The sequence below is a fragment of the Mus musculus genome, chromosome 4 (assembly GCF_000001635.26).
Source record: "Mus musculus strain C57BL/6J chromosome 4, GRCm38.p6 C57BL/6J".
NCBI lineage: Eukaryota > Metazoa > Chordata > Mammalia > Rodentia > Muridae > Mus > Mus musculus.
Genome location: NC_000070.6, coordinates 28,850,670 through 28,870,264, shown reverse-complemented (window position 1 = coordinate 28,870,264; position 19,595 = coordinate 28,850,670). Strand labels below are relative to the sequence as shown.

The following is a 19,595-nucleotide window of genomic DNA, read 5'->3' as shown; positions in this document are numbered from 1 at the left end:
TGATGGTCTCAAGTAAAAACAGAGAACCTTCAAATCAACATTCGAACTGCATAATCACTAATAATGATACACAAACTTCCACCTGGATATGGCTGAAATGCTTTGCTCCAAATTTCCGGGGACTCCAAGCCTCAAGTTGATCACATGACAGTTATACAGTAGGCTCCTCTCCATTTTCAAACCATTTTTGTTAAAGAAACACTTAAATATCAAGTCCATTACAGAGAAAGTCATATATGCCCTGGAGTGGATGGCGTTCATGTTCTCCTGGGCTCAGGGAGGTGTAGTGCTCAGGAAGCCAGCAATTGCTCTAGGCAGTGAGCAGAGAGCCATAGATGCTGCAGCTCCTTCCCCAGCTGGCTACTGCCACTCACTCAGACCCCACTGTGTGAGGTACCCATGCGGCAATTAGTCTTCTTAGATATTTTATATGCTCATGATTATCTTCAGTTCAAATTTTGCAAGTTGAAAATTTTTTTTATTATTTCAACATCGTGACTATTTCTTAAGGATACTCTAAATATGTGAAATATCATTCTTTATATTTATTAAAATAATACATAAGTACTTTGAGTTTTATTGAGAAAACAGATATATCTAAAGAAACATTAGTGAATATTTTACACCTATTTTAAATTTTTAATTTTTTGTGTGTTATTTTAAAATGAGATCTCTCTCTCTCTCTCTCTCTCTCTCTCTCTCTCTCTGTAGTCCTATGTATTTTATTTAGAGCAGGGAGGCCTTAAATTTGTAGACAGCAGCCTGCCTCTTTCTTCCAAGTGCTGGGGATAAAGGCACATGATAGCATATTAAGCTCTAAAGTTTTAATCTCTACTTGAAGGTTTAGATTGATCTCCTTGTGTGCTACTCAGAAGAAAAAAAATCTGATTCAATTCCCTGGATAGTACTTGATACTTCAAAGGGTGTCATATTTCCTAAAAGTTTGAGTCATACTTTGCTTTTGTTTACATGCTCAATATTTTTGTATACAGCTTTGAAGTGTTAAAAGGCTTATTATTATTTAGGATTTGAGCAATTAATGCTGTTTACAAGATAAGCATGTTAAACAGCATACATTTAACTTATAGACATACAGATAATCAAGAGCACTTCATCTTGTTGTAAATGTAAGATTCACTACTACCCTCAGAACCTGGTCCTCTAAACTGTGTTTTCCAGTACACACAAGTGGGAAATGGGAGCAATCACATTAGACAAAGACACACAGCGCAGCCTTATGTATTCTCAATAGCAACTATTACACACAAGGTACAGAGAAAGCAGGGCAGCTCCACAATACCACGTCACAGCAAAATTAACGACACGTGCAGATTTGATCTTGCCCTATTAAAGATGTTCACTGGTAAGAAAGAGTCTAGTATAAACTTCTCAGACCCCCTCACACAAAACTGTTACTTTATCAAGATCCACTGTATCTTGCTTCGTGCTCCATCGGTACACAAGGATAAAAGATACAGTGGGAGAACACAGAGAAGGTACTGCTTCTTGAAACAGTGAGGCTTAGAAATGTCAGATAGTCTCTCCATGTCACTGATATCATTTATTTTTAACAGACTGTGGTCGAGATCGAACACATGAAGGGGAGCACAATATCACTATGACTTGATATTTAGCAGGTAAGGATTTCAGGGAGCAAGCTAAGGCTCACTAGTGGAATCTCTGCCAGCCTCCATGTTAGAAAGTCAAGTTCCCAATGAACACTCATGATGTTGGGAATGTATCTATAATATGTAAGGTTGAGAAATTTAAAAGTCTTACTGCTCATCTTTCAAATTGCATTAAATTGTATTTCCCCTTTAACAGATGGGGAAACAGATTTGAAGCAAAAGTAACCTGAATTTGTCAAATAATTCCACTTGCCTGCGTTAAAGCTGGATTTAGAAAACAGGTCTGCACACAGAAAACCGTATGCTGGTCATGACAGGAGTCTCAGTTCCGTGCTAGCTCTCAAGAATTTTAGTTACTTTCAGTAATCTTGTAATTTTCAATAGATATATTATCTCTTTTATGTACTGCTACTAAGTTACTACGATTATTTTGGTTTAGAAGTCTATGTAATAATACTCTAATACATTTTAATGAAAGATATTAAATAGACCATCTCAATTTCACTATGAATTCTGGCACCACACAATTATGGAATGCATTCATGGCTATAATTAAATAAGGGTAATACTAGAAAAATGTTCGTAATTCTTTCCTTTGAAGTAATATTTGGTTTAGTGCAGGTAACATTGAAAATTATAAGTTGTAACAAGTTAGTTTATCTAACCTCAAAGGAAACTATCAATTTAGAGTTATTAAAAGTAAGTACCAATTCTTTAGAGGCAGCATATTAAAATAAAAGCAAGAGCGTGTAAAAGAAGAACCTTTGTATCTGGCGATAACAGTGAGCAAGTGGGTGGTAAAATCCTTGGGAAGGAAGTAACAGATGTTCTTAAAATTAGAAACTGAGATAAGCTATCTATGTAAAATAGCTAAAGTCAAATACTCGATGAGATAAACTTATAAAGTAGCCTAATCTGGAATGAGCATGAAACAGAATTCAGTCTCCCAAATACTACAAAATGGCTGCACGGGAAGTCTGGCAACTTTTCTGTCTGAAAGTGCAGGTGGTTTTCTAAAACGCACTAGAAGAAGACTTCAGAGGTAAAGGCATGCAAATGCACAAAGGGACAGTTTCTGTACCAGGTCGTATGGATCATCTAAGAAAGACTGCATAGGAACTGTGAGATAACCATTTAAAATTTCCTTCTCTTCTTTTACATCTAAATTAGCTCCATGAAACTTGAACTCAAAGCCACTTTTCAGGGTGTTTAATCCTATAGAAAAATAAATTGCACTAAGAAACACACCAGTGTAATGTCCTGCCTGCTAAGCTTCCCTCTTTTGCAATTGATCCTAAGTGTAAAGGAGCATGGTGTTGCATTCACTGAGAGTGAGGATATGTGTAAAAACTGTGTCAAATATTTAATTGTCTATATAAAAATAATTTCTCACCTATGACTTTAACAACAGTTTTCTGTGTTATGGCAAAGCCCTGAATTCGATTCTTTTGATTGATCTTTCTGTCCTTGAGCCCTTATATGAAAAAATAAATTTACTAACCTAACTCAATTTTTGTATACTAAGTGAGTTTTGAATTTTTTTTTGTCTGTTTCTTAAACAGAAAACCAGATGAAGAAAGATTCTAGGAAAGTTCCATATACTAGACTTCCAGAACTTTCTCTATTGTATCTGTAAAATTTTATGACAGCATACAATAAGATCTGTTGTTTGCTGCCATGAAAAAAAAAAACCCTAGATTTTAATATTCAAATATTTTTATGACAATATGTCCTTCTATATTGTAAACTTATTCAAATAATATTTGCAACTCAAATTCCTTTTAAAAAGCACAAAAAGGCAGTCTGGTTTAGCACTTATAAAATAATTACATAAGAAAAGTATTATTAATGGACCCAACTTCTAAGTACAAATATAGTTAAGACAGTTGACTCTATAAGCCTGTATTTGGTTCTCCTTTTGCATTCCTACTAATCACATTACCACAGTTGCCTTCCCTGGATTCCAGGTGTTAGAGCAATGAGGGCCCTGGCTTCCGAGTTGATTTCTGTCTAATGCAGTCAGCAGAACAATCAGAGCTCTGTTTGAAAGAATGCATGCTCTAAATGAACATTCCTTAAGTCCACACAAAAACACTAAGCATCGTTCACTCTGCTCCAGGCTAGGCAATAAAGCTAAAATGGCTCCTCTCCCTTCTACACCAGTGTTCAAATATCAAGACTGGGTTTGGTTCTTTTACTTTATAACCTATGGATATCTGATTATTTAGTGCATAATCAAGACTGGAATAATGGCAATATCAATGGTCATGTTAAAGTGTGTGTGTGTAGGAGGTGGGAACATCGTGGTATTTCACCTAGAGACAAAGAACTACCAGAAGATAACAGACTGGTAGGAGAAAGAAAATCAGCCTTTCCCAGGGATAAGCATCTATATTAGTTTTCCAAGCTGAGTTATCAGCCTTGAACATATCCCCAACAGATTATATTTATATATAGCTCTCTGTCTCTGTCTCTCTGTCTCTGTGTGTGTGTGTGTGTGTGTGTGTGTGTGTGTGTGTGTGTGTTTGAATAAAAATCAAAGAAAAGAAAGTTATCAACTTAAGGGGAAATGGAAGGATCTGAGGGAGGGGACCTGGGAGAGAGGAGACGGAGGAGTAGGGAGAAATGTAATTCTATTTCATTTAAAATACATTGAAATAAATAAATTAACAATCAAATATATAAAGGTCCTCTTTATATGATCCACTGAACTTAAGGATGTTCGGGGAAGACTTCCTGCTTGGGAGTGGGCACTTCCACCGATGTCAGGCACACTTGACATTACCCTTGACATTTGACTAGAAATCCATATCTTGTTTGGAGATTCATATTGACTGTATATTAGGAGAGTTTTGAAAAGACACAATTTCCTTGACTAAGTAACAGTTATTAAATCATGATTGGGCCCTGGATATTTTTGTTTTAAAAATTATTAATTTGTATTCACTTTATGAAATGGTGGGTTCAGGGGCTTGCTGACCACACAATTAGGCTTAAAAGCCAGGCACAGTGGCATTCCCTTGTGACCCCAGGCCTGGCAGGTGGAGACAGTAGGATCATAGGAAGCTTGCTGGCCTGCCAAACTGGCAAGCCCTGTGTTCAGTAAGAGACTCTCTCTCAAAAGAAAAAAAAAAGTGGAGAGCAATCCAGAATGATGCTAGCTATTGACTTTAGCTGTCTACACACACATCTGCATACAAATGCATATATCACAAAGAAAATTGAAAATCATAGTAGATTTAATGTACGGCAATTTCATGCATGTCACAATCTTTGCTCATATTGGATATTTCTGTGTTTTAAAGTAAATCACGTTTTCATTACCAGCTTCTGAAGATCCTATGTAGTTCTTAAAATTATAGATGGTCATGTAAGATGCACAACAAAAAGTAATCTTACCTCAATTTAAAAGATCATGATTTAGAGTAACAAGCTACCCAAACCATAAGACTTAAAGAAATATTACAAAATAAAAACACCCCTATAAGCCAATCAAAACCGGAAACAAATAACTATTATGAAATGAAAACACACATAAGGAAATCACAGAAAATAAATATTTCTGTACCGAAGATATATAGAAGATCATAGGCACCTACAAGGATGTAGAAAAGCATTAGTCACTACAGAAGAGCATGTCACAGGCATATGAGACCCATCTACATTGAAGAAGATGGCTGCAGTTGCAAAGGCTATTTAAAAAGAGAGCTAGAAAAAGGCATGAGAGTGGGAAAATTACATAGGAGGGGCATCCAGAGGAGTTGAAGGGGGCCTGGAATGGACATAATCGAGTATAGCATTACCGCAGAATAAATATAAAAGCAAAACTAAACATGGCAAAATCACCAGAAGAAAAATTAGCAACAAAACAGAGAAATGGGAAATAGAGTAAGTGGCTCTACCATGACCATGAGGATGTGACAGTTCCTCACATGGGTAAATGTTGTAGCCATGAAATGTAATGGAATATATGTATTTACCAAAAACAAACAAACAAAAACCCCAACACCCCTAAATACTGACACACACAGGGCAGTACAAATAACCTGACACACGAAGGAACAAAGTTACTGCCTCTTATATATGTTAAATATCCAAAGCAGGTAAGTATCTACTGATAGATGTAGATTTATGGTCATGGGGAGCAGAAACAAGCAGAGGTGAGTGCTGTTAGTGGGAAGTGTTTCATGGTGGTGGTGATGCCAATGGCCTGACAGTAATGTGCAGTGGCTATGACTATGGGACACTTAAATTATGACCTTCAACAGTTGCTCTATATGGCATAGGAACTGTATTGCATTATAGCTTTAATAATTAAGTCTAATAATAATACAACTTCATATCTGAATGTTCGAGCAGGCAAACGTTAGGGAAAATACAATGAATTAACTGGGCATATAAATTCTTTTTCAACAAATACACTCTGTATGTGAACATTTTGTAACATTTATATGTAAGAAATTACTAGCAAATCACTAATAACTTACATGATCATCGTCTTTCCCCATGTTTATTCTGTGTGCAGTTTACAGTTGCAGAGCTTAACTCTTATCTGCACAGAAACTTAGGATGTAAAAGAAATGATTAACAGTTCAAACTTATAGTTATGATTGTATAGTATAATTTTAGTTTAAGTTTTGCCCTTCCGTTTTGCTATGGTGTCTTATATAGGTTGAACTCATCACAAACACACTAAGCAGCTGAGGTTGGAGCAGCATCAAAATCAAACTTCCAGTCGTCTGTGTCTACTAATGCTAGGCTCAGTCATGAACCACAGTGTCTGACTACAGGAGAGACCTTGGATCCATCAGATTAGAGCTGTATATGAGGGAGTCAGTGACCGCATCGTGCACAGTCTCCTTGTTTCCCCGTTACTTTGTGAGGCAAAGGTCCTTTGCTTCCCCTGAACCATCCACACTCCAACTCCCTGTGTGCTAAGGGAATAAAACTAGATTCCTCTTGCTCAGGTCCTACTCCATTTCTAGACCTGGGATTTTAAACACAATTGAAGTTTTTCTAAAGGAATTGTGTGTGTGTGTGTGTGTGTGTGTGTGTGTGTGTGTGTGTGTGTGTTAAATATGAAGGTTTGCAGATGTTTCCGGCCACAGTAACACAGCTGCAAAGAGTTTATTAATTATGAACTAAAGGATTGTTCTGTAATTGAAACTTTCTGGCCTTTAATATTATTTCAGAATCTATGTACATACATGGCCGGCTCTCTAATGAATGCCATCATTTTATTTATTGCAGATGGATATTTTTTTGCTTAATTCAGGACAGGGAGTTTGTTTCCATAGGAGCTTTCAAATATTTGTGTCATGTTAATATCTCTGCTTCCATAAGGCGGAGGGGAAGCACAGCTTGCAGAAATAGTACTCCCTCTGCTCCATGTGCTGACCTCATCTGGAAGAGACAGATCCAGAATCTGTATTTTAATCCTATTGACAGGCCCGCAGTGGGAATAATTACAAAAGTCAGCCTGCAATCCAGACCTCCTGTCATTGATAGGCTATGGTTTTTCACATTGAGAATGAACAGCGGGCAGGGAGGATAAGACCAACATGATGTAATGAGTACATTATGGTCTGTGAAGCACCATCCACATTACCCTATAACTAACTTGCAAAAATGTACAAAAGAGACCATGAAGAATATTCTGTTCGAGGAGAGCAGGTACTTAAGTGTCTGGAAACAATTTCAGAGTTTTAAGACTGAAAAGCATTATTCATTGCAGGGAACTTAGTAAGTGCATGAATGTCTGGTATTTATTTTGGCTATTTAATTGAGGGTTTAATGTATGTATGTTATAAGGTGGAAATGAAAACAATAAAGCCTTCGAAGCTTTATTTTTAAAATAGATGGTGTAAAATGAAGTAGATCTGTGTATGAAGTATTTTTTAACTAAATTATCGATTTGGATGTGATAAGTTTGCTAAGATGCAACGTTTAAGCATTCTTTTTTACCAGAATATCATTGTGATTAGAGCATCACTATCAGAATGGTAGAAAAACAGAATTAAAACGTATGGTTGAAATGTTCTAGTTCCTTTTTTTGTCTTCTTTATTTTCCCTTCTAAATGCTAGACCATGACAGAGAGGTAATGTGATGCAGAGAAAGAGAATTCGATTTTAAACACCTGTGTTCAAATCTTACTTGACCATGAAAGAATGCACTTGAGGGGAACTCGTTTAACACTGGGTTTCAATTTCCTCTGTTGCTCTGTTATTAACCCTAAAACACTAAGTATAAAATATTTGTGGGTTTTGTTGTTCTACTTAATTCATTTTCATGATGTCACCTATCTCTTTGGAAAGGCTTAAAGAGAGCACAGAACTAGTTTGCCTAGCTGCCAAGTGACCCAATCACTGATTAATTGAAATGGTTTCTTTAAAGCCGTGAATATTTCTATTACATCCTCCCTGCGCATCACAGAAAGTGGTATGCAAATGCAGGGCATTTGCTCAGTCTCTCAGTGAGAATGTGGAAGAGAAGGGCTGTCTTGCATGTACACATCAATTTCCCTTACAGTCCCTGGCTGCCTATCACGACTTGTAGTCTATCACATCTAGCTCTCCAGAGCCACTATTTAAAACTCTTTTCCAAGATCTGAATGATCTTGGAACTGTTGTACATAAAAATGCAGAAATATCTCATTAAAAATCACAGAAAAGAACAACAACAACTAATCAGCTCCATTAAGAAGAAATAATGAAAGTAACATGTCCTACCCCTTTGAGTACTATCCATATGTCACAGCCTAGGACTTCAATTTTTCAATTCATTCGTTCATTCTCTCTCTTTCTCTCTCTCTCTCTCTCTCTCTCTCTGTGTGTGTGTGTGTGCACACGCACACACACATAAGAATGCACATACATGCATATATGTATTTAAAATTATTTACTATCAAGACTTATAACTGCACTAAAAAATATAATTCAAAACCAAGGAATGTTACCTCTACTCAGAGTCTATAGTAAACTGTATTATTATTATTATAGATTTCTTAAGGATAAACCATTAAATTAGGGCAGCTAGTTTTGCACACTCAAATGTATTGATCTGTAGTAACTATGCAGTGTGTTCTATTTAAGACACAACTTTACTGTTATTCACTAAATGACTTTTTTCTAAGTGTGGGTGAACAATAAGCTGGAACAGTTCCATACAGCAGGGAGGATTTTAGTCATGGGCACAATTTTACTGCACTGCATTCATGATGCTGCCAAGGTTACTTTCAAATATTTTTTCTTACATTCATTACAATGTCTGTCATATAGCTTACAAATTCTGTGATATTATCCATTCCTCTTATTAAAAAATACTGAGAAAGGTCAGGCAGCATAGACTATATACAAAAATATCTAACTTTTCTGAGTGAGAATTCCTCCTTTTAAAGAGCGGTGCACATTACATAATAAATCTTATAGAAATACTTCTCAAAGGATTATATTTGTGTTTTAGGACTGGCAAAAGATCTCAGCAGGTGAAGGCACTTGCTGCTGAGCTTGAAGAGTTGGAGCCCTGAGAGCCCGCATGACAGGAGGGAATTGAATCTTACAAATTGACCTCTGATGTCTACACATGTGCCACAAAACACACACACACACACACACACACACAGAGAGAGAGAGAGAGAGAGAGAGAGAGAGAGAGAGAGAGAGAGAGAGAGAGAGAGAGAGAGAGAGACTGAATAAATAAATAATAAAACTTTGAAAAGAGTCTAAAGGCCTACAATTACATTACATTACATTTTAAATTTTACATTAGCTGCTGTTTTCACAGCTAAAAGGCAGGATGGTTTGGGCTAGGGGTTTGACCCAGGGTTGAGCACATGACAGGCACATGTTAGGCTCCAGGCTGAGTATTCACCATGCCCCATGCCCACAATATGAGTATGGTGTCTGTTGCATTTACTATCTATATGAGCTTTACAAACTTGCTTATGTTCTTAGAGTCCAATTTTCTAGCCTACAGTATGAATATTAAGCTTAAACAAGATTGCAGTGGATTAGGAGAGATGGTAAAATAAAAGACAAGGCACAGAATTTGACATGGCATCATGGAATAAACACACAACAAATATGTAACAATTATTACTTTCTAATGTCAGTTTCTGCACAAGTGTTTGATCCCATCTAAATTTCTATATTTGATGAATGTGATGTATGTCTGCGAACAGGTATGCACTTTGTACAGCAAGAAATCCAAATGGTTAACCAAATACAGCCAAGTAATTTATTCACTGACTGAATAATTACTGTGTTCTAATGGTGTTTCCACCACTGTGCTAGACAATGGGGAGGAAGGCTGTCTCTAAAGAGCAGATATGATAACCTCTAAAAATAATAACGTGTCACCATATAGACGACCTGCTTTATGTGGTATGGGCAATTAAATAATAAGCTTATGTGCACTGAATTTCTATTAACTATAGGAGATGATGGATTCTATAAATTATATATTTTGTACCTTAATACATATATTTTTACAACAGCCTAATTGTCTCTGACGTCAGTTGTGAACAGACAACAAAGTCATCTTTGATGCCAGAGTCATAGTCTACCATCAGTGTGAAGTGAGAAAATTACGCCATGCAGATAGTCATGCAAAAAGCACCTGTAAAGACTACTATTGACCACTTATATTTAAAACAGAGCGCCATTTCTGACAGCTATTGGTTTTGTTCTCAAGGATGCTTTTGGGGGATCTGGGAATAGCACAATAATCTATAGGGGCTGATTACTTCAAGTTTATATGTATTGCAACTCAACAAGAAAACACACAAACACATCTGTAATTGGCTTAATTTTCAGAAAACAAATACTTTAACTCGGTAGAAAAATAGTCAAAGTTAACAGTTTGTCCTTTCATGATATATTTAGATTTACATATTGATAGAAAGTACTGGTAGAATACAGAGCCAAAAGGAGAGCGACTTCTTCTTAATTTCTCAGTGTACACCCTTGGATAGAAAGCAGTCCAACATGGAATTTTCATAATCGGTTTGCTAGAATAATTTAAACAATGAATACAACAAAACATATTTGAAAGCAGCTATTGTTTGGAATCTATGTTTGCCTTATTTAGTTGGTTATAAAATGTGAACCAATGTTAAGCCTTGTGAAGCAAAGAACCCTAAAGCAGTTGAAGGCCATTTGAACATGTGAAGAGATAAATAATCATTTCTGTTATGTCAGGGGAAAATTTTCTGGAGATCATAAAGAAATCCATTTACCCTGAAGCAGGACATTTTAAGAAGATGCATCAGGATGGTGAAGAGGTTCACTCATCCTTAATTCCTGAAAATAAAAGCAGAATAAATCTTTACAAAAAATGATATTTTGTGGTTCAATACTTCTTTGTTCAAAAAAAGGGAGGTAGCTACAAATTAAAAAAGAATGAAAGATAAGGAGGGAAGAAAGGAAGGAAGGAAGGAAGGACAGAAGGAAGGAGGGAAGGAAGGAAGGAGATGGCCACAAATTCACACATCTTGTGAGATCAATGAAATGAGAGACAGTCAGTGTCCTCTGTCTTCATACCACAGTTGTGACACTGAAAGAGCAAACTAGGTAATCAATCGCTGGTTTTATCTTCATACCTAGCAAATATCTGACCCATTATTTTTCAGTTCTGTATACTGTGTATCCACAGCAATTTGCAAACACAAAAATACAGGTATATGAAGGATATCATTCCAACTTGCTTTTAAAAAGTGCATACGTTAGAAAGTGCATACATTGGATATGTAAAGAAGCGCTCCCTGCTGGTTCATTCCATTTTTAAAGTAGTAACAACCAAAGATGTGAGAACTACCTATCACTTAAAAGCAACATGTCTTGTTCTTTCTGGGTTCCTGAGACTTCAATGAATTCACTGTGCCATAACTAGTTCTTCATATGTGTGTCACCTACTTCACTGTGAATCCTGATGGTGGGATTCTGCCATATGTATCCATGCATCTTTGGAGCACACACTGGATAGCCTATACTCAGTAACCAATCTGTGCTCTCACCCCCACTCTAAATGCCCAGCACTTTCAAAGACTATTTTACTGACTTCTTTAACCACATGTTTCTAAAAGTCCGATCAATGGGACTGGCAGGTGACGTTCTGACTGGTGGCCAGGGAGACTTCAGCTACCTCAGGCAGTGTGTCAGCCACTGATTCTTCTTGTAACGAAACTCCCTGATACACTGTCCAGGCCAACGCCAGCACAGCAGCCGCTGAGCATGCGCTTTGCACGATTGCTAGCTAACATGACTCCATAAGCACATTTAACAGAACAGCATAAATAAATGAGCGAATGACAAGGAAAATACTTTATGAATGTAATTGGAACATCTTCCTTAAACATGGAGGAGGGGAATCAAGAAAGGGGAACAATTCAGTTGTAAATCATAAATGAGAAAAAAAATGTTACTGGCTCAGGGCTCTATTTAAAAGCCAAGTAGTAAAAGAGTAACAATTTGCCTGGGCTCTGGGTTTTTAAAAAAGACTATTTTCCCACAAATATAATCCATCTAAACATCAGGGGGGAAAGTAGTTTTAGATTAGCATTGTCACACAGTAAGTATATAGAAATTTTATTCTTGTATAAAACTTGGAACAAGACAGGCCACTATTAAAATAAATTCGTATAATTAAGGTTTCTATTAGAAACTACAAAATATCACTAAAGCCCTTTGTTATAGAAACCCTTTTGATTTATTTCTTTCTGGAACTCTTTAAAACAATTATTGTAGAGTGAACAAAGGCTAATTTAAATACAATGGGACATTACATCTTTTGTTACAATTTATTACAGGCACAAGCACACATATACATCAATTTGCTCTCTTATATACTCACATTTTTACCATTATATCTCTGGAGTAAAAGGATTAATTTGATCTTTGGCCTATAATATACATATAACAAAACATGGGTGGGCTAAAGCTATTTACATGTCCACATGCTAGGTCTTATTTGCAGGCTTACACTTGAACCAGGATAGCACAAATCCATGAAATACTTTTGACCCCACTAAAGGCAATAGCTAGCTCTGCAAAGCAATGCATTCAACACTAATACATAGATGTAGAAAACCTGAGTAACTGACAGGCTTTCTCAAGGGAAAGGACAATAATGTAGACTGCATGCATCCGAATGAAAAATGTATCAATCATTCTTATAATTAAAAGGAAAAATAGATGGAACGACTTGTTTTATCTCTGTGCTAATGGTGCTATAAAACAGTATTACGGATAGAGAGCTGAGAGTGTATTAAATTATCTTAATATTTTAATATGAAAGCAATCTAAGAGCTGACTACAAATATGGAAATGTCCATCAGTACTAACCAGAAGAGAGAAGATAGCTAGAAGACAGTGCACTCCTATGCAGAGGTGAAGATAAAAAGTCAGTGAGAACATTAAAGTACAAAACTGTCACAGGCAGAGGCTGTGACATGGTGGCCTGGGTCTAATAAAAATTTAGCATGGACTTTATTAAATACAAGCTGAATTATCCTTTAGAGTCAATGCTCATCCAAATATCAAAACCAGAAATTAATAAATATATCTAAATAAACAGAATATGTGCAGGCCAAGGGGTAAATAATTAAGTACTATGTAATTTCAGAAAAAAAAAAAGAACTCAGCATTATTTTCTTTCTGAAATAAGTACTTTGTGATTGAGTGGACATCACAGGAGAAATGAGGATTTAACAGTAGGCATTTTCCACTCTTGCTTTGATTTCACTATAGTGAACACAACACCAATGGCAAAGACAGAGGGGAAACCAGCTTTAAAAAGAAGGGGAAACATTCTACACTTATGAGCAGACAGACATTCCCTCTGCAATGTTTGGCATGATTATTTTGTAGTTTAAATTAGTAGATTTTACATAAAGTTCTTAAGAAATAGGGTAGCAGGTGAATTCTTTCAAACTGTAGACGTTAAAGGACTATGTCTAGACATGATGTCAATAAAGGTTGCTAAGTTCTTTGATTTCCAGACTTAAATTCTTCTTTTTATATAAACAGCATCCAGTGTTATAAAATATTTCACAAAGCTAGAGTTCAGAGAAAATAGTGTCATACAAATAAGATGGATTGTTTCTGTTATCTGCATGAAACAGTGGCCTTATATGATGTTCATCTAAGTTACTAAGTTACTCAACTCTCATGAAGGTTTTCCCGACTTTTAAAGTTTTCTGTTCACTCATGAAAGTATCCATGCACCTAACTGCATAGCCCTGTTTTTTAAGCTCTAATAACCTAAGTGTTATACGTATGGTTAGCTGAACATTCTTCATTCCACAAAGAAAGAGAGACACACAGAGAAAGACAGACACAGATACAAAGAGACAGACAGAGACAGAGCTGTGACAGGGAGAGAGAGGGAGGGGAAAAGAACCTGAAAATACAAATGGGTCAGATGAGATAGAAACTGCCAGGTATGGAACAGAACATTTGACTTCTTCAACCATTACTGAAAGAATAAGAAGCCTTACCTTACTAAGCCACATTTAATCACACTTCTGCTACTCAACATTATTTTAGAAACATGTTGGAACAGGTTCTCAGTCTCACGACCACCTTGCATTCCTATGCTCTGGAATTCAATATTACTGGTTTGCAGGTGGCTTAACACATAGAACTGTCACATTGCATTTTGTGAAATAATACATTTTAATGATGTTCCTGGCTTAGGGTTCATCACATTCTCCAAAGGTATTTTTTAATGTATGAAATAAAACTGAATGTTATATAACAATGTATAACATATACATATATTCCTATCCTTACAAACACCTGTTTAATTATTGTGTTATATAAATCATATACATAACTAAGTGTACAACTTAAGCCTCCTTAATAGTTTCAATATATTTTGATTGGATCATTTCAATTACAGAAAATTAATTTTAAGAAGTTTATGAAATTTCACCCACTTTCCCGTCTGTTTTCATGAGGTTTTCTTTGTCCTGACCAAAATTAATTGGCCTAATAGACTGTTATGTTGACAGTGGAAAAATTCTATCAATTATTTCACAGTGGATAAAATATGCTAAGCACATGCTTAAATTTATGTAACTTGCCACACATTGCTAAGAAACCTAACATAAGAAAGTGTGAACAATTTTAGAGATTTAAAACTCTTAAGATACTCTAGTATGTAGGCAGGAGGTAAAAAGAAAACAATCAATGGTTTTTTTGTTGTTGTTTTGGGTTTTTTTAACGAGAACACAACTTGTATTTTAAACAGCTCGGCTTCATTGCTGCTCTTAAGAATGATGGATAATATCACTGACTGCTCTTACAGAGGTCCTCAGTTTAATTCCCAGCAACCACATGGTGGCTCATAACCATCTGATACCTTCTTCCGGTGTGTCTTGAGAGAGTGACAGTGTACTCACATACATAAAATAAATAAATCATTTTTTTAAAATGACGGGTAATAGCAACAGATGAGAACACATACAGAAACTCGGAGCAGAGACAGGAGGCCCCTCAGAAGAAGGGAGGAAGGACTGTAAGAGGAAGTGGGGTGAAGGACACCAGGAAAACATGGCCCCAAAAATCAACTAAGCGGGGCTCATCGAGGGTCACTGAATTGCCAAAAACCAGACCCTGTACATGTCTGACCTAGCTCCTCGGCATGTGTTATGGTGGTGCAGCTTGCTGTTCTTGTGGGACTCCTAACACTGGGAGTTAGGGTGTCTCTGATTCGTTTGAGTGTTCTTGCGACCCTTTTTCTCCTACTATGTTGCCAGGTCTAGTTGTGATATGGGCTGTGTCCAGTTCTTATTGTGGTTCAGTTGATATCCAATATACTTCTCTCTCTCTCTCTCTCTCTCTCTCTCTCTCTCTCTCTCTCTCTCTCTCTCTCTCTCTCTCTCCATTTGATTGTTTTTGCTTTGATTTTTAGTAGAAACAAGAAGTTCAATTGGGTGAGAGGGAGGTGAGGTGGGGGGGACTGGCAAGAGAGGAAGGAGTGGAAACTGTGGTCCCATAGTTTAATGTATGAGAGAAGAATAAAAATTGAGTTTTTTTTTAAATGAATGATGAATGAAATGGATCATTCTATTTTCCAAACATTTTGAAGAATATGATTTCTTTCTCAAAACACTAGAGAAATTAAAAGTTTGCATTATTTTCTCTCAAAGATACAAAAGGCAAAGAAATAGATAAATATTTTAGGGTTTTAGCCATTGTTGTCTGTCTTTGCCAGTATGCTCACAGATGTTTTAATAGAAATGATTTATATAGATTTGATGGAGCATAGACAAAAATAGGAGGGGGCATTACCTTGTTATAAATAGTAAAATTAAAGCAAGACATTGAAGGAGAGGCCACATTCAAGAGACTGAGTACGCAGTCACCACCAGGAACCAGGTAACAGAGTGTCCTTTCAGTCCCCATATCTTACAACCAAACAGCTATAATACATCATTTGAAAAGACACCTTATTAACATAATTCTTAAGGACATAAATTATAAGATGACTCCCCTATTTACATTGTATTTTCTAGAAAGCTATATTGTTTTATTAAAAAAAGGAAATATAAAGGGACACCTACACTTATAGATTAGAGAAATTAAATCAGAGCATGGGTCTAAAGGTACATTCACAACAGGAGATCTACATTTTAGGAGACTCAGGGTCTCCATAACACTTCTATCCTGACTCCGCCTGAATCAAATATTCAGGCATATTTCTTCTCCACCTCTTCCTTACACACTTGAAGTAAGTGGTTCTCAACGTGTGGGTCATGACCCCTTTACATTATGATTCATAACAGCAGCAAAATTACAGTAATGAAGCAGCAATGAAGTAATTTTATGGCTGGGGTCACCACACCATGAGGAACTGCATTAAAGGCCATAGGAGTAGGAAAGTTGAGATCCCTGCTCTAAATTAATCTACAAACTCATTACCTTTCCTTTCTTAAGTTTTCTTCACCTCCTCAATTTCTAAGATGTGTTTGCATTTTACCTACGACAAGCTATCCATGATCCTTAATAATTCTACATTCCTGACAATACTTGAGAGTAATTATGCTTTACATTCTAATTATCATGAAGAAAGAGAGCAGAGAATACTTCCGCTGAAATAGTTTCTATGCGGGGGTAAATCTAACACTGCCTTGAAACTTCTGTAACTGCACTTAGTTTTGGCAAGGGGCAATAAAGGGGGTATTGTTCCTCATACTAGGGGAAAAATCTTTCTACAGCAATGAATTATCTATTTGTATATGGTATCCCAGTTTTCCACTGTTTAGAAATCCATCTTAACTGTCACCGGGCATCAGTTTTACTTCAACCACTAAGCTATCTGCATGTACATGGAGTCCAGTGCTAACTAACAAAGCAAATAAGGGATATGACTGAATTTTCAAAAATAGTAAACCAATAAAAACAACAGAATATTCTTAGAAAAGGTAAGTTTATCTTCTTTTTTTTTAAAGTTTATCTTCTATGTAACTAGATTATCTGCTAAAAATAAATCCTGTTGGAAATGAAGGTAGATGACAGAGAATATTCTCCAGTGTCACTTTTTTAAAAATTCATTTTCTAAAATGAAGTATTTTATTTATTTACATCTGAAATGTTGTCCCTGCTAGGTGCCCCCTCTCCCTCTGAAAGGGTGCTATACCCCACCCCATCCCAGATATCCAGCAGCTGACTCAGATAGGTGCAGATATATCTAACCATTGGACCGAGTTTGAGGACCCCTAAGGAAGAGTAGGTAAAGGACTGAAGCAGCTGAAGGAGATGGCAACCCCATAGGAAGACCAACAGTGTGAACTAACCTGGATCCTGGGAGTGCTCAGAGACTGAGCCACCACCCAGCTTCATTCTTCAGTGCTTTCTACCATTTTGTGATGGAGGGAGGTCTGGCTTGAAGCTAGTCAACAGACAATATATTTAGGCTCTCTGAGCCCCGAGGTCCTGGATCCAGCTGTCTTTGCCTCCCAAGCACTGGAGTCACAAGTACAGGCTAACACATCTGGCTTTTCTCTATGTGGGTTCTTGTGGTTGAATTCAGGTTCTTATATTTGCTAAGCAAGCACTGTGATTGCCACCTTCCTGACTTTATAACTCTATCTTCTATTTCAAATTCCATAAGGAAAAAGGAGGGGCGGTGCTTTGAATTTATCATTTCTTCAATAGCAGACAATGCATTCTCTACTCCAACTCCAATATCTAGATAAATAATTTCTTCCCATTATCCCTTCAAATTTCATATATAATCAGTGCAACAGCAATGCAATTATTTCCCTATAATCCTGTTTATTTTAATAATTTGCTAATTATTCAAAAATATTATAAAACTTCTCCTGTAGTCTTTAGACCAAAAACAAGGGACACGGTGGGAGGACAGACACAGTCACACTGTTAAGAGTCCTCCATCTGCCGATACTCAACAATCCAACACACAGCTCTAATAAGGCATTATGCACTGTGAGTGAGGCGAGATCATGGCAGGCACTCCACGGTTGGCTTTGCTTTGGTGTAAGTGAAGTCATAAAATAAGTAAGTGATACTCAAGAAACACACCAACCACAGAGTGTGAAGGCCAGCCCACCAAAGGCCATGGTGCCCTAGCTGAGACGGTGACAGAAAGAACAGCCAAATCAAGAAACCAGGATAAAAAGGGATCAAGAGGAGTTGGGGATCGAGTTTTATTCTAATAGAAGTACAAAGCGGTCTATGCCTGTTAAAACACTGTTAGCAGAAAAAGGGAAATGAGGACAGGAGAAAAACATTGCAAAAATTCATGCAGGCAGATGATGGCAAAGAACACAAGATACAGTAGCTGTATCTAAGAGCTGAGGACGCTCAGAGTCCTACAAGAAAGCACCATAGTTCTGACTCTACATCTCAGTCTTCAGCAGGTAAGCTTTTCAAGTGCTCATCACATAACTGCGCATTCAAATTTAAACTACGGTGACTTAGAGTGCAGCTTGACTTACAACTGTAAACTGGATCTCACTGCATCCAGCAACATAGGAGGTGCTCAGTGAGAGCGAGGATTCAGAGAGATGAAGGAACTGTGCAATTTTGGGATAAAATTTGGTTTAGAAATTAGGCACCTATTTCTAGACCTATTTATTATTCTGGTAAAATCTAGTGCTTCAGGATCTAGAATACTGGATTCTGGATCCTGCTTCTGGACTGGGCCCAGAGTTCTGTTTCTTTATGCTTATTATACAACCCAGTTTCTACTGACTGAGGTGTCATTTTCTAAAAGTTGCGCAGACACATTTGGTTTCTGACAAGTCATTCCATAGAGCAATGCAGATATGGTATAAATATACATACCTAGTATAAAACCATACTCAAATATTTAATCACTCTAAATAACACAAGAAAAGATAGGGATGGATGAGGTTGAGAAGGAGAATGCTTGCCAAGCCAGGGAAAGACCCTACATTAGATCACCCGTGCCATAGAAATATAGAAATAATATGGTCAACAGAGGAAGGTGATATTGTGAAGTATCATCAGATTAAAACTACCTGGTACTATATTCTGACTATAAATATATAATATGCAAGCTGAATGTGAGTCAGTTCCAGAGGGCTAAAAGACACAGAAAACAAATAAGTTGTGGTTTCCTCTAAATCATATTGCTTTTCTTTAAATTCAGTTCCATCTGCCAAGTAGCTTTACAATCTGTATATTCTCAGCTCCAAATCTCACTAAAATGTTATAATTATTCATTTTTCCCATTGAGAAGTATGAACATTTGGCCCCAGTTTAAGGACGTAACTGGGATGTTGAGATTAACTTCTGTTACTGGGCACAATTACCCATTACATGCATGTAAATAGGATTTTGGATAAAATAGGTAGACAAAATACTTTTATTTAAAAAAACCTAAAATTCACAAGGATATATTTTTAAGTAATTATTTTAAGCAATATTTTAACTATAATTATCCTGAAAAGACAAATGTTTGGAGAGAAATCAAAGAGT

The 19,595-nt window shown here is 36.6% G+C and overlaps 1 protein-coding gene across 7 annotated transcripts in view; it reads right to left on the bottom strand.

Annotated features, from left to right (window-relative positions):
- The window catches only part of Epha7 (Eph receptor A7), a 154,438-nt gene that overhangs the window by 97,239 nt on the left and 37,604 nt on the right, over positions 1–19,595 (bottom strand). The window lies entirely within an intron of this gene.